General features: G+C 46.7%; 1 protein-coding gene across 1 annotated transcript in view; it reads left to right on the top strand.

Annotated features, from left to right (window-relative positions):
- Nucleotides 1–26451, top strand: part of LOC144767358 (peroxisomal acyl-coenzyme A oxidase 1-like) — a 575229-nt gene that overhangs the window by 398317 nt on the left and 150461 nt on the right. The window lies entirely within an intron of this gene.

Below are 26451 nucleotides of genomic sequence, written 5' to 3'. Positions count from 1 at the left end.
TGCATGTACATTGCTCCATGGCTCCCACGAGTCGTCCTCCGCGGAATAACCCGTCCAGTAGACCAGATACCAGAGCACACCTCGGCGTAACTTGGAATCCCGGATGGACCTCACCTCGTATTCCACCCCTTTTTCGCCATCTACCGGCGGCGGCGCCACCCTGCGCTTCGAGTAGGCTCTCTTCAGAAGGTGGACATGGAACACAGGATGGATACGTAAAGAACCAGGCAACCTCAGTCTATAGGCCACAGGATTCACCTGCCGGACAATCGGATAAGGACCAATGTAACGAGGGTGGAATACACTCCGAAGCTTAAAGCGTATGTTCTTTGTGGAGAGCCACACTCTGTCTCCAGCCTTAAACTGGGGACCAGGCCTTCTGTGTTTATCAGCCCACCTCTTGTACACATCCTTTGCCCTTGCCAGATGTTTCTGGACACCCTTATGCACCCTTCTCAGCGCCCGGACTTGCGACAGAACGGAGGGATGGTTGGAGACTTCTACAGGGAAATCCACTGGAATTGTATGTGCGTCATACCCGTAATTAGCCTTAAAAGGAGACACTCCAGTAGAACTATGCCAGGCGTTGTTGTAGGCTAGCTCTGCCATCCACAACAAATCCACCCAAGATTCATGGGCCTCCCGGGAATAGCACCGCAAGTATTTCTTCAAAGTCTGGTTCAGCCTTTCGGTCTGGCCATCGGTTTGGGGATGGAAGCTAGTTGAAAGAGCCGCTTCAATGCCCAGAGCTTTACACCACAGTTTCCAAAAGCGTGCCACGAACTGGGGACCCCTATCAGACACGATCACCTGAGGAAGACCGTGTAACCGTATGACCTGGGACGCCAACAGTTGAGCGGTTTGTCCTGCTGTAGGGAGGTTTTTGCACGGGATGAAATGACCCATTTTGGTTAGGTTATCCACCACAACCATAACAGCCGAACACCCTTGATCCAGTGGTAAGCCTGTGATGAAATCCAGACTTATATTCTGCCATGGTCGAGCAGGCGTAGGCATAGGCATCAGCAGGCCTTTTTGTTTGCTGTTTTCTCCCTTTGCCCTTGCACACGTGTCGCACTTTTGCACCCACTGGGCCACGTCCACAGCCAAAGATTCCCACCAGAAATGTCTTTTGAGGAGATGCACTGTTTTTGTCACACCCGGGTGGCCGGCCATGGGAGCTTCGTGACACCACTCAAACGCCTTTTGACGTAACACCCTAGTGGGAAGGAATAAGCTTTTCCCTTGCAAGGGGAGGCCTTGTTTCAACACTCTTCCAGGACCCTCAGCAGTCCAAAGCCTCCAAGCCGCTACCGATCTGGAGTTCCTGATTTCATCTAGAAAAGTCTCGGCCCGGACCACACATAGCACCTTGGCTGAAGGAATGATAGCATGCCGAGTCTCTGTCTGAGGGTCGTTAGGTGTCTGTTGTCTGGACAGCGCATCGGCCTTTCTGTTCTCTGTACCTGGTCTGAAGGTCACCACGAAATTGTATTCTGCAAAGAAAAGCATCCAACGCATCTGTCGTTGCGTTAGGTGCCTGGCGGTGGTCATATATTGCAGGTTTCTGTGATTGGTGTAAACCGTCACAGCATGACAAGCCCCCCATAAGTACTGCCTCCATTCCTGGAAAGCCCTCTTGATGGCAAGTAGCTCCTTTTCCGCTATCGTATAGTTCTGTTCTGCGGGGTTAAATTTCTTGGAGAGATAGGCCACCGGATGTAATTGACCAGTAAGGGAATCGCGCTGAGACAAGACCGCTCCTATTGCTTCATCCGAAGCATCGGCCTCAACCACAAACGGATGTTCCAATACTGGGTGTGCTAATACAGGGGCTGTAGTGAATGCCTCTTTCAGTGACCGGAATGCTTCGTCTGCCTCTACAGACCACACGAAAGATGCCCCTTTTCTCAACAATCTGGCAATAGGAACAGCCAATTGTGAGAAATGATCTATGAATCGGCGGTAGTAATTGGCGAACCCCAGGAAGCTCTGCACCTCTCGCACGTTCGCTGGGGCTGGCCACTCCTTAACCGCCTGCACCTTCCTGTCGGACATCTGCAGTCCCTTGGCGCTGAGGTTGACCCCCAAAAACTCCACTTCGCTGACCCCGAACTCGCACTTACTCAACTTGACGTACAACCGATGTTCCCTCAATTTATCCAATACCATTTTTACTTGTGCAGTATGACATGCCTCGGTCTGTGAGTACACCAGAATATCATCGATGTATACCACTACGAAGTGGTCCACGTAGTCTTTCAGCACATCGTTGATAAAAAACTGAAACGCCGCAGGGGCGTTACATAACCCAAAGGGCATCACCAAGTACTCATACAGCCCATAACGTGTTTTGAACGCGGTTTTCCACTCATCCCCCTCACGGACTCTGACCAAGTGATAAGCCCCCCGCAGATCCAATCGGGTGTAGATCTTGGCATCTCTCACTTGGTCGAGCAAGACTGAAATGAGGGGGAGAGGGTATCGATTCCGCACGGTGTTCCGGTTCAAAACGCGATAGTCCACACAAGCCCTGAGATCTCCATTGGCTTTCGCTATGAAGAACAAAGGGGAGGCTGCAGGCGAACGGGAAGGTCTAATGAACCCCAGCCGAAGATAGTGGTCTATGTATTCCTTCAGGTGTGCAGTTTCTGGCACAGATAAGGCGTATACCCTACAAGAAGGTATGGTAGCCCCCTCCACCAGATCTATACGACAATCATAGTCTCGATGCGGGGGTAGAGTTTCTGCCTTTCTTTCACTGAACACATCGCTGTATAGGCTGTAGACACTTGGGAGTTGCACATTCGTTTCCACTGCCGTGGCAGCAGAATAAGACGATGACAGAACAGCGACATGTGAGGGAGAACTGGACACCATATGGTCTCCACAATGCTCAGGCAGAAACCAGAACGTTTTAGTCTTCCATTCCACAACCGGGTTGTGATGGCATAACCAGGGCATTCCCAGGATCACCTCGTACTGAGGTGCTGCTATGATGTTTAGCGATAAAGTCTCTGAGTGGACTATGCCTTTCTGTCTCATCGAGAGCCCTATCTCGCAGGTTTTTTCCGTTATCTGTCCTGATTTCAAAGGTTGCCCATCCACCGCTAAGACTTCCTCAGGGTTTTCTCTCGGTACACGAGGCAAGGACAGCCTAGATACCAAACCATCATCGATAAAATTGCCTGTGGCCCCAGAATCCAACATGACCAACACCTGATGGAACGATTGTTCGCATTCCAATGTCATTGCAACAACCAGATGGGATTCTGTCTCACCTATCCCTTTAGTAGAAAGAGAAGTAAGTTTCCACTCCTTCTCTTCTTCCACCGCCTGTTTTTTGTCCTTATCTCGGTCTAGATCAACCCCGGTGGTAGACACCGCCACTTTCTTGAACCTGCCACCAGTAGACGCCTTAGGCTTTGAAGGGCACTCACGTACCTAATGTCCCTTTTTGCCACAGTACATACATAGCCCTTGTGTTCTCCTGACTTCCCTTTCTTCTCTAGACAATGGTGCTCTAAGGGCTCCTATCTCCATCGGTTCCGGGCTGTTCTCCGCTCCCCCTGACACCTTCCGAGGGGAACGATCCACATACAACGAGCCTCTTTCCCATTTTCTCCTAGAACTCCCTCTGTCTGTCAGTCTGCTATCCAGTCTCAAGGCAAGATTAACCATGTCTACACATGTTCTAGGTTGAGGATCCACCTGGGCTATAACATCTTTTAAATCTTCCTTCAAACCCTGATAAAAAAGGGACATCCTTTTCTCTTCTGGCCACTCCGCCTCAGCCACCAATTTATTGAACTTAGTCAGATAGGTAATCAACTCGCCCCTTCCCTGTCTTAACTCCAATAGCTCTCTATCAGCACTAAAATTGGTAGCTCTGCGGTCAAACACTTTCTCAAATTCGGTTCTAAAGGCCGACCAATCGGACAAAATGGCATCATTATTTTTGACTAAAGGCACTGCCCAGTTGGCCGCATCCCCTACCAAATAAGAAATGGCAAAAGCCACTCTGGAATGGTTGGTCGGGAATGAAGCCGGTTTGCACAAAAAGTGCATCAACACCTGAGTCAAAAAGACTTGTATTTTCCCTGGATCCCCTGAATACCTTTCAGGATTGGCTAGGGGGATGGGCGGAGGTACTGTTACCTGTATGGAAGACGCAGCAGAGGAAGCATTAAAGGGGTTCTTTGACAACTGTTCTACCTTGTCACGCAGTGCTGCAGTTTCGGCTTTGGAAGAAGCCAACTCCTGCTGCACTAACACTAGCGCATGCAACACGTCCTCCATGGACGCCATTTCTCACAGTCACAACGACCAGGCAGAGTGTAATTCGTGGGTACTTGATTCTGTCAAGGTTGGCACTCCGCAGGATCGTTGTGATGTGACAAAGCTCCACCTCCGGACCTCCCAAACACCCTGATTAGTAATGCACAGGGTGTTCGAGCGATACGGCGAGGGAAAAAACCCCTAAAAGGGGAAAAACCCGGGAAAGGAAAGGAAGGGAGCAGCTGGGAAAGGGAAGCTGTGAAAAGAAAAAGTACACAGGTTAATACAAGTAACGAAACCCTACTCTCTTTCAATTCTCACTGAAACAATAGTCTAAAGCCACCTGCCTGTTGCTGCCCTTTGCACGTCCAGCCAACCTCTACTCCTTCTTCTCTCCTTCCCTGTACAACAGGAATGCCAGCGTTAGTATGTGTGCGTAAAACACCGTTATAGGGACATACATAGAGGAGGGAGGAAACCTACCCCGGGGGGAACAACCACCCGCTCCAATCAATATCCTAGGTCACAGCAGACCTGAGAAGTGGATTCCATCATCCACAGAACCCGGTTAGTTCCTGATATCAAATGGCTGTACTCCAAACACGGTAAGGCGTAGTTACTGCACCACCACCCTCCGCTTTGGTACATATAAGTATCAACACAAAACAGTTAGTCACCCCAAACACGGCAAGGCGTAGTTCCTGCACCACCACCCTCCGCTTTGGTACCTGTAAGCTTTCCACACAAAATAGTCAGTACCCCAAACACGGCAAGGTGTAGTTACCGCACTACTGCCCTCCGCTTTGGTACCTGTATTCCACAACAATTAGTGCAAACCATAAATCACTGTTTTTCATGTCGGCAATGTGAAGGAAGACCCCCCTCTACATTCCGCCACTAGACGAGATCGAAGAACCCACAGTCAACACAAGATATGTGAGTAGCCACTCACTGTCTCCACAGTTACTGCAACAAAACAAAAACGCCCCAGATGAAGGCTGAGTCTGACTCCTGTGAGCAGGCTCACACGCTACTAATGCCACGAGCGCCACAGGGAATGGCGCGGTACTGTACCAGGACGTTGGAATCACCGGCAGGGATTCTTCCCGACTCACAGCAGGACAAGCCAGAGAACCGCCAGAGCTTCCGCGGGAATGGCGGAAAGAATCAAGTACACCCGCGCCCTGTCCGAGGCGCGCTATAACGCTGCGCCGCTAGGAAGCATGGGTAATGTAGTTCTGGAGCTACGCATCATGGGGGATGTAGTGTTTGCTGCTCAAAGTCATGCAGGCGCAAAGTCAGATCCTGACAATTTAACTAGGGCTAGAAACCCATCAGCATAGTGTCGGATCTCTGGGGTCGTCCACAGTCGTCTCCAATAAAGGATAGGCCTTAATCGGGCGCGGTCACTAACCAGTCTCCTCCCTAGATCCAAGCCAAGTGGTATTAATGGTGTGCTCTGGGGGAGACTCGTTATTCCCCTCAAGAACCTATTCTCTGATATTTGTAGGGCAGGGAGCCTCTCAAAAGCCCATACTTCTGCCCCATACAGGGCTGCACCCAGGGCTTTAGCATCATAAACCATGAGGACCGGTTTTATATGCCGAATTTTTGATTTCACTTGTTCTGCCCGGAGCGCCCCTGAAATCTGCTGGTGTCTCAGTACCGCCTTCTCAATATGTCGTGACCAACCTGGCTTGCTTGAAATCTCTACCCCTAGGTAAGTAAAAACATTTACTACCTCAAGCTCGATATTATTCAGAGATACCCTTGGTTGGGATCGGCGCCTTTGACCAAAAACCATCAACTTTGTTTTGCTAGCATTAACTTCGAGACCATGTTCCCCGCAAAACATATCAAATATATTCAGGGCGCGCTGGAGTCCTGCAGGGGTTTTGGATACAATAAGGGTATCGTCAGCGAACATCAGGATAGGGACCCTGATGCCCGCTAGCGATGGTGCATCCACACTTGCATCCAACATCCTATCCACGATACCATTGATGAACAGGGAGAAGAGCAGGGGTGCCATTGCACATCCCTGCCGTACACCCCGTCCAACAGGAAAATTAACGGTACATTCCCCATTACTCCCCCACTGGACTTTGGCGAAGTTGCTTTCGTGAAGACGCATTATTAGAGTAAGCAACTCGAGTGGGACCCCTATTTTTTTCAGGACTGCCCAAAGCTTACTCCTTGGCACCAGGTCGAAGGCAGCCCTCAAGTCTACAAATGCGACATAAAGGCTGCCCTCGCCAAGGAGTACAGTCCCCCACCGCAACATGGTAAATCGAAATATTTGATCAACCGTGCTGGTTGCCCGCCTAAAGCCTGCCTGATAGGGGGAGAGGGCATTGTTCTCGTCTACCCAATCCATAAGTTTATTGACCACCATCTTCCCAACCACTTTTTGGATAGTGGCAATCAAACTTATCGGCCTGTAATTGGCCGGGAGTGACCGATCACCCTTCTTGTATATCGGTATAATTATTGCCCCCTTCCATATTTCTGGGATTTCAGCCCCTTTAGCTAGAGCATTCCCCAGTGAGGTCACATACCTAGCCCACCGTACCTTGTCGTACTTAAAAATGTCTGAGGGAATCCCATCTAAGCCTGGTGCTTTCCCCCCTTGTAGGGTTGAAATTACCAATTCTGCTTCTTTATTTGAAAACAGGTTTCCCTTGCAAAATACCACTGGAATAGGTTCTATTGCCACAATATCCCTGTTTTCTGCATACTCGGGTTTAAAATACTCAACCCATGATGCCGCATTAACATTGTTATCTGGGCTATTAGGGGTACCACCTCGGCCCCACTTCACAATTTGCCAAAAAAGTCTAGAATTTCTTGACCCAGAAGCTTCAAGCAACTCTTCCCAATATTCCTCATCCCACTTTTTCTTGGCCTTGCGGATACTAACATTGTAATGTTTCCTTGCTATACTAATCAAACCCTTGTCTCTGCTTTTAAGTGCCCTACCCAATTCCAATCTGGCTGACCTGCACTGTTTGTTAAACCACCTCGCCATTTTAACTGAGGCTTTTCTATTTACCTTATTTAATCTAGTAAAATGTGGTTTTATAAGAGAAAAGAACGTATCGTGTATAGCTGTTATTAAAGAGGAACCAGGTGTTACGGGATTTATTATCTCCATGGCTGCAATTGCTTTATCCACCTCCGAGTCTATGTAGTCCATGGAAGCCACATTTGCCAACACATTTGGCCATTTAACTCTTCGTGTATCATTGGCCATAACCGGTACAACTTCGCTACGCGGCTCTAGTTTGTCAGGCGTGACCCTCCACCAGGAATGGGTGACACAAAGGGGATTATGATCACTTTCTAATCTACCCTTAATTTCCATATCACCCACCCCACACCATAAATTAAGGCTACAAATGACATAGTCTATTCTACTTTTACTATGACCATTGTCAAATGTACAATTGCCTCCCTGGTCGCTCTTTGTCCTTCCATTGAGGGCCCTCAAGCCATATTCCAAACATAACGCGTTTAATAGCAAGATATCTTTTGTCCACCGCTTAACTGGTACAAGATTCAGGTTTGGGACACCCCATTGGACATCTTCCTCCTGCCCCAGTGGATGTTCAGTATTTTCCAACGGCTCGAAGGTCCTATTAAAGTCGCCAGCCATAACCACTCTATTTCCCAGGGACTGCGATTCTAGAAAGGAGGATAGAGCCTCTAGGGTAGGGGAATTCCCAGCACTCATACCCCTAGCATAGATATTGTATATGTCTATCACACCCCCCTTGTCTGGTGATATTCTGAGCAATTGTATATCCTTGCAACCCAGGTCAAGCACTTTTATTTTAACTTGTAAAGTTTGCTTGATCCAAACTGTTAAACCTCCCATAGGTCTGCCCCTTGGGCCTCTACTCGCTGGTATACAAAAATTTAAATAGCCTGGGAGGAAAATTGGGTCGCAAGCCCATGTCTCCTGGAATAAACACATTTCAAACCCGTTGACAAAATCTATCCAATTTTGTGACAGCAATCTAGTACACAGCCCTGCAATATTCCACGAAAGGAACCTCCCCGTGGTATTGCTATTACAGCTCCCCACATTGATGGCTGGCACAGACGCTTGGTTGGTCAAGCTCTCGCAGTTACATTCCTCTTCTATAACAGTGTCCACACAATTACCAACCCTGTCCTCAGTGACACCCGTATCTAATAAAAGCCTTGATTCACCCACCATATTTCCCATACATACCATGCTATCCCTTCTCACATTTCCATGTTCCCTATTGATGATCGCTCCATTTGGACTTGATGTTACATCCCTTGTTATTGCCAGTGATTTCTCTGGGTTATTCTCCCTAGCCATATTGCCCCCATTTACAATGGGATCAGCCGGTCTCCGTCAACATCCCCACCTCAAATTTCCCAACCCATCATGAGGATTGCATGGTTGTCCATAACAGACATTTAGTTGTAGGATAGGAACATGGAAAGGGTTGATCTCTGCCAAAGGAAAGAAACTGAATCTCCCTGGCTCGTTATTCCCACCAGAATGAGCGTCCACAGGTCTTGGATAAAAAAAAGTGAGGTCCACAATACCAATCCCACCACTGCTAGTACTCCAGCCAGGTCTCGTGATCAGTCCTACCACCCTTGGATCTTGGAAGTTAATTATGATACATTCACCCCCAGTTGTTTCAGGGTGCTGCCTATCCAGTTAACCCTTCTAACCCCGATGATCAAACCATCCACTTCCCCAGGTAGAGGTCTATTAACCCTTAACCAATGCATAACCTTATTTTTTAACATTTCATAGGTTTCTCTTTGCCCTAGAAGTAGGGGAGGAACATTGGTAAGGATAGCCACATAGGGGTAGGAATTAGGGGTAAGTTGTATCGGGGGTATCCTAGCTGGAGGTTTTGTCACATAGGGTATTGGTTGGCTTTGTTCCTGGACAACAGGGCATGGTGGGGCAACATTCTTTGATACCATGGGAGCCTTATTTCCCTCTAATATATTGCTTCCATCACTTGCAAGGCCACCTCTATTTGGCACTTTTGGAGCATGGTGCTTATATGTTCCAACACTATTTTTACCTAGATTTTTATCATTGCTTGCCAAAGGACCATGGCTGGTTGTCGAAGTACTTTGCAGGGGTAAAGTATTAGTGATGACAGGGGTGGCATTCTTTGGCAAATCTTTTCTACCTTTGACTACAGTGCTCTGGGGCTTGGTCTTCCCACAATTACTATTAGTTAGAGCAGTTGATTGGTCATTGGTAGTCTTACTACTTTGACCTTTTCCCTGAGAGCTACTCACAATACTCGCAGTAGAAGGTTGTAAAACAACCGGCGGGGCACCCACATCTCGCTCAACTGTTTGTTGGATGTTCATATTTCCTCCCGTTTTGAGGCAAGACTTAATTAGAGATTTGGTAGAAAAAAAATTATCTAAGCTCGCCTGCTCTAGATGGTCCAATTGTTCAGCTAGCTTTTTAAGTCTATCCTCAAAGGGGTTCAAGAGGGACCGTATTAATTTCTCCACTTCTAGAAGGAATTGTGGCTTAGATGTTGGTGTCCCAGGGGATGCTATGGCAATGGGATCTGGACCTGATGGTAATGGTGTCCCAGGGGATACCATTGTTACGGGATCCAAGCCTAATGAAACAACTTCTCCCTCGCCCGCCGGTAGCCCAATAGGGTTATCCCCAGTAGTATGACGGCTCAGTTTCCTATGTTTTTTTGGGGGTTTTAGGAACTGGCCTTTCTTTGCAATAACACCCCTTTTCCTTTTTGTGCAAGGTTTAGGTTTTATAGCATGTGCTAGAACACTGGGTTGAGTTGTAAAATGTTGCCCAGTGGGTGGGTTGGTAGAAACACCGGGGGACTTTGCAGGCGAAGTAATGGTTACTATTTCTAGAGGAAAGGTATCCAATGGCTCTTTTACTGGGAGTGAAAGATTTGAAATGTCGTGTACAGCAGGCAGCAAGATAGATGATAAAGGGGTTACCAATGAGGGGAAACTTTGGCTTTTGCGTTTTTCAAGAGGGGTTTTCAACAATTCTATGGACAACCTACGCCCCGCACGTCTTTCTGCCAAGGCGATTTCCCTATCGATATCCTGGGGCAGCCGTTTAAAATAGGTATCTAGGGGGCCCATTGTGGTAAATAAATAAATAATACCCTATTTTTGACTAGACTTATAGCATAACAGATAGCTCAATAAATAAGAGTCAAGATTCGAGGTAGTAGGAGTTTCTGCAGGTTTATTACAGCATAAGGACAGGATCAGGACAACCTGCATAGGAACAGAATGACAGGGCCCAGCAGGACAACTGGGGCCCAGCAGGGGAAAAGAGGCCCAGCAGCTGCTGGGGCTAGGTCTGGGATGAGCGCGCTAACATTTAATAACAAAACATTGACTTATATACATAGCGCAAACACATAGCATTACATTGCAGTAGGCGTAACAGTAGGTGGAGTAGAAGGCGTGACGCGTAGCAGTCGCGAGAGATAACAGTAAAAAGAGGTGTAACTGGGCGTATACATAGACATGTGATGCAAACGTAACAGAATATGTCATGAATGGGCGGAAACTTTGGAGGGGGCTACCTAAGGAGCCGGGACCTCTAACCTAATGGTGCGCGAAAACTGGCAATGACGTGTTACTAGGAGAAGCTGGGGGCTACGAACTCTGTGCTAGGAGCAGAGACTAAAGTCTGGAGGGTCGGAGCGACATGTACCTAAACCCTATCTGGTATCTAATGTTTAGGGAACATGTTGATATAAACTAGAAGTCATGAGGGGAAAAGCTAACTTGATTCTAAGACTGGACCATGCATTATTCTACATGTAGTGCGTGATGAAGAATACTAAATGACCATAAAATACAGTATTTCTCTAACATGGAGACGAGAAGGCTAGACAATGACGGAAACTGTTGATGCAGTTCAGTAGCTTAGGAATGCAGAGGAGGAGGACTGAACTGATAACTGGAACTATAACATACTTTTGGCAGACTCAGAGGCAGAGCCGGGGTGCACCGGGCACTGCAAGGCAGGAAGTAAGTGAAGGGTCGAGGATACAGGTGGGGGCTGTATCGCTCCTCAGCGAGGCTTTCAGGAGACAGGAGCTGAATCTGTGATCCGGGCCCTTTTGAGGCCTGGAAACGGGGACTTTATAATTGAATAACGTGCACACTGAGAAACGTGGCAACATTACTTACATAGGCCTGATATTCGTAGTATTCACGAGGACTGGAAACTAACATACTAGAGGTGGACACAACTGTAATTGCGTCATTAATCAGGCATGGGGAATAACATATGCATATTGGTCATGCACACATAACATATGATGGATGAGGCGTAGGGACACAGAACATGGCAAAATTTACTTTTCCACATTCCCTCCTTGTCACTACGTTTCCATCAGGAAACATCAATATTCATGATACCATCTATCATTTCATACAGTACCATTTGTTCATCTCGAATTGTCTTGGAACGGGATTTAGAACGGGGCTTGGGACTGGGAATACAAGAGGTAGCACACATGCTGCAAATCGCAGGGCCACATTGTATACAGAGGCAGCAGCTAAATATGATCGCTACTGCAATACCTAAAAAGGACAGGACGTTCCAACCCCACGCGGAAATTATATTCCAGAACCAACCGGACCATGTCCAGGTGCCTGGATCTTGGTGTAACAGATGGGCAATTTTATGGAGTCTGGTTATAGCTGAATAAACAGACGGCGCGTTATTTGGAATGAAAATACAACAACTGGATCCGAGAATTCAACAGGCCCCGCCCCTATCGGCCAGTATGACGTCAAGGACGAGACGATTCTGTAAAACGACAATTCTCATAAAGGATTGCTCTTCAGTTAAGTTACCTAGAGCAGAGGCAGTCTCATCTACTACTGCTTCAAGGGTTCTTGTTAACCTACGGATTAGCTTACTATTTACAACTGTACCTAAATAAGGGAAAACACCTTTATCTATATCAATGAATTGCTCTGCGGCGGTTTCAGTATAATCGACAATCGGGAGGTTTCTCTTGTGTCTAGTGTGTACTAAGAAAGAATTCCTATGATAGTCAGGTGGGGCTAGAAAAACAGGTGGCAGTAGGAAAGCAATGTAACAGGTTCCCTCCCAATCGAGGGGCAGACGGACATATGCAGTTTGACCACAAATAAAATAAGAATGACGTGAAGCTTTGAAAACTGATTTCCCACTGTCACTATACTGGATAACAGTAGTACATTCACTATGACCTATATGTACAGAACCATAACTACGGACACATAATTCGCCTTTGACTGGTAGTACTGAAATAGCGGGTGAGTCTGGAGTAGTATCAGACTGAACATTCAGAACCATGAAATTCGACGAATAATTTCCTAAATTATATACTTCATTTTCTAAATCTAAACCTGTTCTGTGGGGGAGACCTTGCTTGTCTGGGAAACATGTACTGTTAAGAAAAGACATATCTGTTGAGGATGACGTTAACGTGGACCATGCTCCACACGAACCATTGTGTGAGAATGGATAAGGAAAGAGTGGCAGAACTCCCTTCGGTGTCTGGAAAGGGGGGAGTCGACCACACACCCAACAATTAGTGGCATTGCTGGTCTGGTGTGAATAATGTAACATACGGATAAATGTGTTATTACGCATGGCGAGGCGGTATGCATATTCGTGAGGAGGCAGATCACTAAACGTGTGCTCTACTGTAGCATGAGCAGACATATTTACATGAGGAACTGAAAAACACAGATAGAAAGCATAGCTGGTGCAAGAAACCATTATGCTGATGAATAATACGAAACTCAGAAAAACGATACATTTAAGTGAACTTCGACTGACTCTCTCACTATGGGGGTCTATTTTATACATGTCAGAAACAGTCTAACCGTTTCACCTAGGGGAGGACTTATACAATCAAACTGGCTGACTTATTAGACCTGAGCTTTAACTTATACTCCTGTTGCGGAGTTTTCTCTAACAAGGGAGGGGTTGTAATAAAGTCTTGTGCGGGACAGTCCTTTAAAACAATGTTCTGGCAATCCTTCGAATCCTGGGAAATGTTCTTGGGAATGTTTTTAAAGACTGGTTTCGGTCCTTTGAAAAGTTTTACATGAGAAAGGTGGACCCACCCCTTCCTGCCTTCCAACTTGACGGCAGTTCGGGTGGTCAAGAGGACCTGACGTGGCTCCTTCCAACGTGGTTCCAGCGGACTTGATCTGTCAAAATTTCTGATCATCACTAGGGAACCTGGAACGATCTCGTGCGGTGCCACCTCGGTATTGTCTGGAAATGCGGCGGCAACCTGTGAACGACATGAGTTGAGGGCAGACATCAAGGAAGCTAGGTAATCTGTCAACATATTACATGAAACATCGGTAATACTTCGGGGTCTAGGAGTACCCCACATATTAGGGGGGCGGCCGAAAACGACCTCATACGGGGACAGACCTGATCTGGAATGTGCGACCATGCGCATGTAAAACAGAGCGACTGGCAAAGCTACTAACCAATCCACACCCTTGTCTTTACATACTTTTGCTATACGGATTTTCAGAGTCTGATTATGCCTTTCGACTAGTCCAGCTGCTTCTGGATGGCGTACACAATGGAACTTCCACTGGTACCCTAACAAAAGGGAAACGTGTTTCATGAGTTCAGATGAGAATGGCTGGCCGTTATCAGAATATACGACTCTAGGGAGTCCATATCTAGGGAAGAATTCACGAACCAACTGCTTGGCAGTGGTCGCGGCTGTGTAATCTGGGACTGGATATGCTTCTGTCCATCTGGACAAGGCGCATACAACTACAAGGACATACTTGAAACCTCGACATCGCTCCATTTGAATATAATCCATCTGGAGAACCTCAAAAGGGTGGTCAGGGGGCTGGAAACCACCTTGTTCCACCGGGACACTTTTACCTGGATTAAACTGACAACATATCATACAGGTACGGACTTTCTGCTTGGCTGCAGCTCGTAAATGCTTGTTGAACCAAATGTTCTGGATACTGTCTAACATAGCTTTTTCTCCTAAATGTGCTGGACTATGTGCGGTATTGATAATGACTTGAACCATAGAATCGGGGAGAAACCATGTGGCTCTACCCTTCGTTACCCATCCCTGATCTGTCTGGACCCCTCCTTGTACAGACCATTTCTTGATTTCATCGGGAGTAGCATGTGACTGGATATCTATGACATCTTGAGTAGGGTCCTTAACTGTCATGCATGTAATCGGATCTGGAGTATGTGTCTGTGTCTGATTAACTGGAATGTCTGGAGTCTGTGCTGTAAGCTTGGCTGTGCGGTCTGCTAAATCATTACCTTGGGAAATAATGTCAGTGACTTTCGTATGTGCTTTGCACTTCATGATAGCAATAGATGTCGGTAAATGTATGGCATCTAACAGGGCTTGAATAAGGAGACCATGCTGAATCTTGGGTCCATGAGAAGTCATAAAACCTCTCTCCTGCCAGAGCACTCCGAAGTCGTGTACAACTCCGTATGCGTAACGTGAATCTGTGTAAACATTAACCTTCAGGTTCTTGGCATGTATACAGGCTTGTGTCAGGGCGACTAGCTCTGCTGCTTGAGCGGACAGGGTATCAATACGGTGTGTTTCAATAACTTCAGTGTCAGTAGTCACTGCATACGCGGCGACTAGTTCTCCTGTACTAGTTCTCATACATGAACCATCCACATAAAGTGTCAGGTCAGGATCTGGTAACGGAATATCTGTCAGGTCTTGTCTTGGCTTTGTCGTAATGTTAACTACTTCCACACAATCATGTGTGTCTGGATTTGAACTAACTGATGGTAACAGTGTAGCAGGATTCAGGACGTTGCAGCGTCTAATTTCTATGTGCGGCTGGAACAGTGTCAATTCATAACCTGTTAAACGTGCAATTGTCAAGTGCTGAGTTTGTGTTCGGTTTAAAAGAACTTCTACTGAATGTGGAACTTGTACTGTCAAGGAATGTCCTAAAACTATAGAATCACTTTGTCTGATAGCTAGTGCTGTGGCTGCAACTGACTTGAGGCACGCAGGCAACGCCTGGGCGACTGGATCTAATGTGCTCGAAAAATAAGCACAGGGCTTGTATTGACCTGCTTGATCTTGTGTGAGGACAGATAATGCTGTACCTTCGCGTTCAGTAACGAAAAGTGTAAAAGGCTTACTGTAGTTCGGTGTAGCTAGAACTGGAGCTTGACATAGGGCTTTCTTTAACTCGTTAAAACTAAGTGTATGGTCAGATGTCCAAGGGAGGACAGTCGATACGGCTGCCTCCTGTGTCGTTAACTGTATCAGTGGCTTGGCTAGGAATGCATACTGGGGAATCCATTGTCTACAATAAGAAGTAAGGCCGATAAAGGCACGTACCTCCTTCTGGGTTCTGGGCTGGGGAAGACTCGCTATTAACTGGATACGGTCGGGTGTCAACTGCCTACCCCTCTTGGACAGCAAGTGTCCTAAGTATACCACTTGCTGGACACAGAATTGAAGCTTCGAAGGTGACACCTTGTGCCCCATCTCGGCTAGAAAATACAGAACCGTAAGTGATGCTCGCTCGCAAGCACGTTCAGAACGGGCTGTGATCAGTAGATCATCGACATACTGGAGCAGGGCAGTGTCAGTTGGCATGTGAATGTTGTCTAGTTGTCTCTTGAGTGCTTGACTGTAAATACTAGGGCTTTCTGTGAATCCTTGAGGAGCGCGTGTAAACATATAGCTCCTTCCATTTAAACAAAATCCGAAAAGAAACTGGCTGTCTGGATGAATTGGAACACTAAAAAATGCATTCTTAAGGTCAATAACAGTGAAAAACATGGCTTCGGAATCAATGGCTGTTAACAGGGAAGAAATGTCTGGAACAACTGGGTACTGAGGAATAATACATTTATTAAGCTCTCGTAAATCAATCACTAATCGATATACTGGGGGTGCATTCGGATCAGTACGTTTCATGACTGGAATGATCGGAGAATTGCATACATTGGAGTCAGTTTCTACAACTACTCCTTGAGCCATGAGCTCGTCAATAATTTTGGATAAGGCTGCTACAGCCTCAGGTGGCAATCTGTATTGCCTGATTCGTGGTAACACTACACCTGGTTTGAGAGTCACACGATAGGGTGTGATTTGCATGTAACCTACATCAGTTGGACCTTGCGCCCATAAATACTGTGGAACATTAGACAATCTTGAATCAAAATCTCGTAATACATAGTGACCCTTAAAGTCACGTAGGAACAGACGTATTCCCTCTGGGGAACAGCAAATAACTGCACCTAACTCTTTCAGTGTCCTAATACCTAATAGATTTTCTGGACATGACTTAGTAAGTAACAGATCAGTAGTACGGGACAATGGACCTACTTCTAGAGTAACTGGCTTAGATATTTCATTAACTATGGGTTTTCCTGAAAATCCAAGGGAAACATTTCTTGAGCCTGAGAGCGGAGCCCCTGGAACTTCGGCGTGACTAATTGTGGTCCTACTTGCCCCTGTATCGATCAAAAACTTTCTGTCTTTCCCTAATACTTGACTATGAACATAGGGACCTTCTTGGTCTACAGGTATCTCGATGAGAGGCAAGCCTACCTCCCTCTCTAGGCTGTTTCATGAATATGACTGGTACTCTGGATACTCGGACTGTGCATACTGGTACATCTGCTGTGTAACATGCTGTGTTGCAGCGATAGGCTGCGGTGCGGAAACTGTCTGTTGTGCATTCTGTGACTGAGGAGTCTGTGAAACTTGTTCTTGTCTCGGCGGACGTGGTCTTTCTTTAGTCTTACCAGTAGCTATGTTGTGTTTCAGAACTGCACACTCGTTTATAAAATGACCTGGCTGTTTACAATAGTTGCAGTTCCCTTTAACGGGAGCCGCAGGATGACTGGCTTGATTCGGACCTCTCTTCTGACTGTCTTGAGGAATAGATTGTGCAACTAGCACTTTCATTTTCGTGTCTTTCATACGTTTTCTTTCGTGTTCTTGCTCTTCTCTAATTCTATTCTGGTGATACTGAAGCATCTGGAGCATCTGGGACGGAGTATTTGCTTGCCAGGTGCTTTCGACTTTCAAAACTCGGTTTTTAATTTGTGGACTTGAATTCTCGACTAATTTGGTAACGAAAAGATGAGGGTATGACTCACTACTTGTCTTGAGACCACTGTTAATACTGAAACATTTCTCAAATCTAGAATAAAAATCACTAATATCCTCTTCTTGTTTCTGTTTACAGGCTGAGATTGCATCCCAGTCTTCTTTCCTAGTTGTCAATAATCTGGGTAAAACTTGAATCAATAATTCTGGTAAATCTTTACATTTATCTCCAAGACCGGTACCTGGTACTCGTGCCTTGTCTTCAGCTTCTAGAGCTGCCCAATCGATCTTTTTCTCTCCCACCTCCCATTCTTTTTCCTTTAACTTTTCATACACCCCTGCGGGTAGCAGGACCTTTAACATTTTAATGATATCTGGGTAAGTGTATTCTCCCATACGGAGCATGTCTTTTAATTCTCTATGGAACCCCGCTGGATCTTTGTCATGACAGGGGATTAATTTCTTCATTTCAAGAAGTTCCATCTTTGATATTGGAGTGTATACAAACACTCGTTGCATTACGCCACCCGCCCCTTGGACTGGGTGGACTTCTCGTAGCGGATTCTGTCTGTCTATGTAGAATGGTTTACTTTCTGGGGGTGAGACATGAACAAAATGCGGGTTCAGGAACGTTCTATACTTGTGGCGCTGTTCTAGAATGACACTAATTAAATCGGTACCTAGACCTCTCCATCTATACTGGAGTAACTCGTTCAGGATATCGTGCAACGGGCCTGGATCAGAATGTTGACCCTCATACAGGGTAATGAGGTGCTGGATCATATACATACCCACCAGTCGTTGCTCGGCTGGGGGCAGTTTCAGAAACATTTGTGCCACTATTTCGTCTGGAAAAGTGGTAGAATCAGTAATCCATCGGACTGCTGATCGGGCTAGTTCTTGTTCGTGCATGGTACTTAATTCGCTATATCCGACTCGTGATTTCAGAATGTGATCGGTAGCTTGAAATACTTGCTCTAAAGAGCCTCGTTCTGGTGCTGGATGATGAAAAATAGACTTAGGTTCTGGACGTAAATGGCGATCTGGAAATCTGGATTTTCCTACATACGCTATTCTGGCGGGATTCTCGTCTTCCTCTTCAGGATCAGAGATACTTTCTTTCTCGCTTACTTGTGCTGCTTTACGCTGTTCGTGTAACCTTATTATTTCTTTACGAATTTTCTTGTACATACTTTCCATGGCACCAATGGTCTTGTGCTTACCCTCGGCTATATTATCACTCCACCTTGTTAGGATTCTCATTTCGGCGGGATCTTTAGACGGGTAATCTTGTTCTCTTATTAAACAATTGATCAGGAACTTTAATATCATGAGCTGAATCTCGGCTTTCCTTTGAGACATAATTTCGCCAATACTGTCTGGATCATCCCCTGTACGGATGAAACGATATATTCTGTCTAGATCTTCTTTCATATTTGGTAAGGTGACTAGATACTCGGTCACCCTTCTTACGCGTACGGAATATAAAACCATATTATACTCGCCTGGGACTGTGTCATAGACACATTCGGCAAGGGCTTGCCTGATTTCTGTAACAGACTTATTACTTTTAGGAGTACGCTGTGATGCTTGAGCATGTAATTCGAGTGCTGATAAACGCTTGTGTGGCGGCGGGGTTTGAGGAGGACCTCCTCCTACGGCCCCTAGACTAGAATCGTCGACTGACATTCTTCGTGCTTGCAGGGTCGGTAATTGTAACGTGGGCTGAACTTGTATGGCAGGCTGACCCGGGGGTACCGTAACAGGTACTCCGGTGTCTGGAGGAACGGGAAGTGCCTGATTTACAGGGACAGGTGGAGCGCGAACTGGATTTGCATATTCTGGAACTGTGTCGTCCAGATAGGACGAAATAAAAATATCAGCTGCGGTCGGTTTGTGACGTAGCTTGGTCGGAACTAATGGTGGCGGGAAATTACTGGGTGCCTCTGGGGTCGCTTTTGGCAAGCCTTCGGCAAGGAGAGGATACATACCCTTAATAAGGGCATGCCTCTGTCTGTCTGACTGTTCGACTTTGACTTGTTCACCTATCTCGATTAATTCTCTTTCTTGGGCTCGTTCTTGGGATTCTCTACTTAACTCTGACTTTCTGACTTCCTTTTCCGTTCTTCTATGCGCTTCCTTACGCCATAACTCGATGGCATCTTTCTGTGACTGTCTGGCTTTCTTTTTCCATAATGCTTCTTCTACTCGCATGATACATTCGGCATCCCATGTACCCGATACGGGCCATCTATACTTTTCTTCTAACTGTTTGGTATACTCTACCCATAAATCTAGATACAATATGGCGCTTATGCCATGTTTCTGATACATAAAGTGACCTGGACTGTCCCTAGGCGGAACAGGAACTGCTGCTTCCAGCAGACCCTTTCTAGTTTTTAACTGACGTAACTTGGAAAAGAGCGGCATTCTAAACTTGAATCGGAACACAATACAATACACGAAAAACAATAACAATTGGGAAAACAATTCAGGCATACCACGACATTGGAAATACATTAAACAATATCATAACATAACAGTTCGAACAGAATACTACCTGAAAATACTGAAAACAGAAACAGAACAGAATTCTCGAGAACGGAACAGACTAGAGTTACTGGATGCACTGCTGTAACAGTACGGAACATACCGGTCCCATAAAGGAACGCATCAAGACCCGTATCCACCTAGGTGAACACTTCGTTTGTGGGCTTGGGTACCACCAACCCACGGACCAGGAGTCAATTTAGACTGACCCTGTCTAGACACTACCCCAGCAATGGTACTCACCGGGCAGCACGGAACGGAAAGCCTCGAACGGGACTGGACTACGACGGACTTCGGACTTCGGACTTCAGTTACGGGTGGGCCTCCGGATACCTCGGACCTTGGACTCTCGGCTTGGGCTCTGGTCGGGACTCGCCGCGTTCCTCCACCGTCTCGTTCGGATGCTGGACCGCCTCCTCCGTCTCCTCCGTGGGCCTGAGGGATACTTGAAGCAGAAATATCTGCACTTGGCCAGTATGGTTCCGTCACGACTGCAGAGGGTCAGGGGGTCGGCGTGGCTTCACCGACGCGTGGGGAAAGGGCAAGTCCCTGTTCGGGCGCCATTATGTGGTAAATAAATAAATAATACCCTATTTTTGACTAGACTTATAGCATAACAGATAGCTCAATAAATAAGAGTCAAGATTCGAGGTAGTAGGAGTTTCTGCAGGTTTATTACAGCATAAGGACAGGATCAGGACAACCTGCATAGGAACAGAATGACAGGGCCCAGCAGGACAACTGGGGCCCAGCAGGGGAAAAGAGGCCCAGCAGCTGCTGGGGCTAGGTCTGGGATGAGCGCGCTAACATTTAATAACAAAACATTGACTTATATACATAGCGCAAACACATAGCATTACATTGCAGTAGGCGTAACAGTAGGTGGAGTAGAAGGCGTGACGCGTAGCAGTCGCGAGAGATAACAGTAAAAAGAGGTGTAACTGGGCGTATACATAGACATGTGATGCAAACGTAACAGAATATGTCATGAATGGGCGGAAACTTTGGAGGGGGCTACCTAAGGAGCCGGGACCTCTAACCTAATGGTGCGCGAAAACTGGCAATGACGTGTTACTAGGAGAAGCTGGGGGCTACGAACTCTGTGCTAGGAGCAGAGACTAAAGTCTGGAGGGTCGGAGCGACATGTACCTAAACCCTATCTGGTATCTAATGTTTAGGGAACATGTTGATATAAACTAGAAGTCATGAGGGGAAAAGCTAACTTGATTCTAAGACTGGACCATGCATTATTCTACATGTAGTGCGTGATGAAGAATACTAAATGACCATAAAATACAGTATTTCTCTAACATGGAGACGAGAAGGCTAGACAATGACGGAAACTGTTGATGCAGTTCAGTAGCTTAGGAATGCAGAGGAGGAGGACTGAACTGATAACTGGAACTATAACATACTTTTGGCAGACTCAGAGGCAGAGCCGGGGTGCACCGGGCACTGCAAGGCAGGAAGTAAGTGAAGGGTCGAGGATACAGGTGGGGGCTGTATCGCTCCTCAGCGAGGCTTTCAGGAGACAGGAGCTGAATCTGTGATCCGGGCCCTTTTGAGGCCTGGAAACGGGGACTTTATAATTGAATAACGTGCACACTGAGAAACGTGGCAACATTACTTACATAGGCCTGATATTCGTAGTATTCACGAGGACTGGAAACTAACATACTAGAGGTGGACACAACTGTAATTGCGTCATTAATCAGGCATGGGGAATAACATATGCATATTGGTCATGCACACATAACATATGATGGATGAGGCGTAGGGACACAGAACATGGCAAAATTTACTTTTCCACACCATAACAACTGCTTCCGCTTCACCCACAAATGGCAGCAAAGTGGATGTGTTTGTAGGACAGGCCATATAGATAACCCCTAGGCACCTCAATATATAACAACAAGTAAAATCACTATCGCAACTATAATAACTTGCTTACAGTACTAATGCGGCAAATGTCAATGGGATGGCCCAGCCCGGCCTCCCTCGGCCCCGGACGGCCACAGACGGTCCCGCCCTTGTCCCGGGCTTCTCGCGGCTGCTCCCGCGCGCTCCCACGCAGCGGGATTAGCTATAACTAATATAGGGGCTTTGGGTAAATAGGAGGTGTGGTCAGTGAGAGCGGCCCAGCTGGTGTAACTCCGGGCTAGCAGCGCTCCTGGGTAATGTAGTCCCAGTGCAGCGCTACACTCGCTCGCAGCCCTGATGACAGCACATGCCTCCTAGTATGATGGGAAAGTCCTTTAGATAACAGCAAGTTGCCCCCCCACGAAGCGGGACCCGCGAAGCGGGTTCCACAAGAGGTAGCAGGAAACTGGAACAGCACAAATCCAAACGTGGTCAGAGTCAGCAAAGCGTCCCACTGAGGTCCTAGGGCGTTTACTTTTTATCCTGTTCTGGTACAAGAGGTGCGGTCAGGGAGAGCGGCCCAGCTGGTGTAACTCCGGGCTAGCAGCGCTCCTGGGTAATGTAGTCCCAGTGCAGCGCTACACTCGCTCGCAGCCCTGATGACAGCACACACCTCCTAGTATGATGGCAAAGTCCTTTAGATAACAGCAAGTTGCCCCCCCACGAAGCGGGACCCGCGAAGCGGGTTCCGCAAGAGGTAGCAGGAAACTGGAACAGCACAAATCCAAACGTGGTCAGAGTCAGCAAAGCGTCCCACTGAGGTCCTAGGGTGTTTACTTTTTATCCTGTTCTGGTACAAGAGGTGCGGTCAGGGAGAGCGGCCCAGCTGGTGTAACTCCGGGCTAGCAGCGCTCCTGGGTAATGTAGTCCCAGTGCAGCGCTACACTCGCTCGCAGCCCTGATGACAGCACACGCCTCCTAGTATGATGGCAAAGTCCTTTAGATAACAGCAAGTTGCCCCCCCACGAAGCGGGACCCGCGAAGCGGGTTCCGCAAGAGGTAGCAGGAAACTGGAACAGCACAAATCCAAACGTGGTCAGAGTCAGCAAAGCGTCCCACTGAGGTCCTAGGGCGTTTACTTTTTATCCTGTTCTGGTACAAGAGGTGCGGTCAGGGAGAGCGGCCCAGCTGGTGTAACTCCGGGCTAGCAGCGCTCCTGGGTAATGTAGTCCCAGTGCAGCGCTACACTCGCTCGCAGCCCTGATGACAGCACACGCCTCCTAGTATGATGGCAAAGTCCTTTAGATAACAGCAAGTTGCCCCCCCACGAAGCGGGACCCGCGAAGCGGGTTCCGCAAGAGGTAGCAGGAAACTGGAACAGCACAAATCCAAACGTGGTCAGAGTCAGCAAAGCGTCCCTCTGAGGTCCTAGGGCGTTTACTTTTTATCCTGTTCTGGTACAAGAGGTGCGGTCAGGGAGAGCGGCCCAGCTGGTGTAACTCCGGGCTAGCAGCGCTCCTGGGTAATGTAGTCCCAGTGCAGCGCTACACTCGCTCGCAGCCCTGATGACAGCACACGCTTCCTAGTATGATGGCAAAGTCCATTAGATAACAGCAAGTTGCCCCCCCACGAAGCGGGACCCGCGAAGCGGGTTCCGCAAGAGGTAGCAGGAAACTGGAACAGCACAAATCCAAACGTGGTCAGAGTCAGCAAAGCGTCCCACTGAGGTCCTAGGGCGTTTACTTTTTATCCTGTTCTGGTACAAGAGGTGCGGTCAGGGAGAGCGGCCCAGCTGGTGTAACGCCGGGCTAGCAGCGCTCCTGGGTAATGTAGTCCCAGTGCAGCGCTACACTCGCTCGCAGCCCTGATGACAGCACACGCCTCCTAGTATGATGGCAAAGTCCTTTAGATAACAGCAAGTTGCCCCCCCACGAAGCGGGACCCGCGAAGCGGGTTCCGCAAGAGGTAGCAGGAAACTGGAACAGCACAAATCCAAACGTGGTCAGAGTCAGCAAAGCGTCCCCAAATTGAAGTGGCAACTCACCTGTAATTGATGAGAAAACACCCAGAGCCCACTCCCTACCTGCACAGAACCCAGAAAGAGGCATCCTCTCCCTCTCCACTTGTTGTGCATGATCTTAAATTCTCTCCAACCCCCTCTTGATATACGGTGCTTTGTGTCTTAGCAGCATTGTGTGCACTATATAAATACAATCACTTTTGGATATTCAGGGATCCTGTTTTCCGAAGTACCAGAACATATATTAGTTTGTCTGGGTGGTGGGGGAGAGTACCTACCGCATGTAGGGGAAGGGAAGTTCGGATATGGATCTGGCTTTTTTTTCTGCGATTTAACAATGTGAAAGTCAGCTAAGCAACTCTATGCGTGTAGTACTCTGAAACAAAACTTGGTTATTTAAATTGAGCTCTAAGTTTATTTTGGAATCCCGTGCAAGTCCTAATCTGTATGAGAATGTGTTGCACGATCCTTTTGCTGGCTAAGTTATGCAGCCTAGCTCTATAGTATCTCAGATGGCATCCTATGTCCAAGTATAGTGCAACCCGAGTGTCTTTGTCTATATCAGGCTTCTCCAACGAGGAGCTGTACTCCAGTTACCCGTGAGTAGTTCTAATGCGTGCAACCTAGTGAACGGAATTCGAACCTTTTCCTTGGTGGCAAACTTTCCAAAAATTCCAAAAATCAAAATGTGAATTCGAGACAAAAATGTGTGCATTTTCAGAATTCATAAGCTGATGTTTGGAGAAATGTGGTAGAGTTTTCAAAATATATTTTAAGGTATTTGAGTGATAAAAATCAAATTGGGGAGACTATTCCAAATATTATTAACTTGGTACTAGAGGCAGTGCAGATATGGCTGGAATGTATTACCATGTAGAGGATTTTCACATTAACAAAGTATGTTTTTTATGTAACAAAATGGCAACCTTGCCTTATACACTGAGGTGATCGCTGCTGGTAATCTTGGATATAGTGGCCACTAATGTAATCTTGTTTGATATGGTAACTATTACATGTCTAATAATATCAGTAGCTCGCCAGGATTTTCATTAAGCATAAGTAACTCATATTACAGAAGGGGTTGGAGACCCCTGGTCTAGATGCCTTCTTAATCTTAGATGGCACTCTAGATTCTGGGGAAATACATGAGTGGAGTGACGACTTGCCTTCCAAGTGCAATTTGCAAGCATTGTGCTTTCTTAGAATGACAGCTGTGTGTATGTAAATGGAGGATTGTATTAGTTTGGGCAACTGTGGGCACCAACGGGGCCTTGGTTATGGCACAGGCAGTGCAGGAATGAGCATGTGCAGTGTTTGCTGCCTCTTATCCCCTAATTCTATGAGTCTAAAAATGCTGCATGTCCAGCTATTTTCTAGATTGCGATAGGTATGACTCTTCTTCCATGGACCATTCTGCATCAAGTTGTCTGCTGGTAGAAAGTGTCACCCAAGACCTGCTGCCCTTACAAACAAGCATTTGCAAAGTAATTGGTCTCGCTTTTGTGAAAGTTAGAGCTTTTGTTGTTGTAAATTACATTGTGTTTATTTATGTTTTTTTGTTTCTAGTGGAGTGGAGGTATGTTGTTTGTAGTGGGATTATGTGGTACACACTATACTATGTGGATGAGTGAAAGGGAGGGTGGATAGATGATCAGATGAGTGAAAGCATGGATGAATGAGCGAGTGAGTGGATGGATGAATGGTTTGGTGGATGGATGAATGAGTGAAAGAATGGATGGATGACTGAGTGGGTAGATGGATGAGTTAAAGGGGTGATGGATGGACGAAGTGCTGTGATGGATGGAGTGGAAGGGCTGAAAGGATGAATGAGTGAAAGGGTGGATGGAGAGATGATGATTGAAAGGAAGGGTGGATATATAGATGGATGGAGATGGATGCATAGGTTTGAATATGGAATGGGGGATGTACGCAATGGTGAAAGAATGAGTAACAATGACTGTTTTAAATGATTTATGTGGATATGCAGTGTTGCGTTAAACTAAAAAGAACATGACTAAAATTAGGGAAAAAGTATGACAAAACAGTACTTGACTTGCAGTCCTAAAATCACTCTGTGGCTTTATTGAATATTTGGCAAAACGCTCTAGCCCCTCAGCAGAGAAGATAGTAAACCTGTGGGTGTCTGGGGGTGGAAGGGGTGGAGTGGGAAGCTGAGAGGTGGAGTGGGGCAGAGGGGTTGGAGTGATGCCACTCTGGGTTTTCCAGTCAGACAAAATGAGTAGCCTAGTTTTACCAATCACCTGGAAAAAGATAGAAATAGTCAATAAAAATGCATATTGTAATTCCTGATGAACTCTGGAGCTTCCCACAAAAAAGAAAGCTATTTATAATTAGTTGTTTTTTATAATTTCAATATAGCTCCAACTTGGCCGCCCAAACGGTAATTTCGAGCGTTTTACATGACATTAGACTACAGTACAAATGGGCAGCTTTTTAAAATATTTAGAGGGGGAGAGATTAAGTTATTTGCCCTGAATTACAAGATGTAAGTAGACGCTGGGAAGCGATCCAGTCCTGCCATTAGGCAACATCGCCTTTCCTAGGTGCTCATGATGTTTATTCTCCTGAGTACATTTATCATATTTTATTGCTGAA

This window comes from Lissotriton helveticus, chromosome 7 (assembly GCF_964261635.1).
Source record: "Lissotriton helveticus chromosome 7, aLisHel1.1, whole genome shotgun sequence".
Lineage (NCBI taxonomy): Eukaryota > Metazoa > Chordata > Amphibia > Caudata > Salamandridae > Lissotriton > Lissotriton helveticus.
Note: the sequence above shows the minus strand (reverse complement) of the source record. Positions and strands in the feature narration are given on the sequence as shown.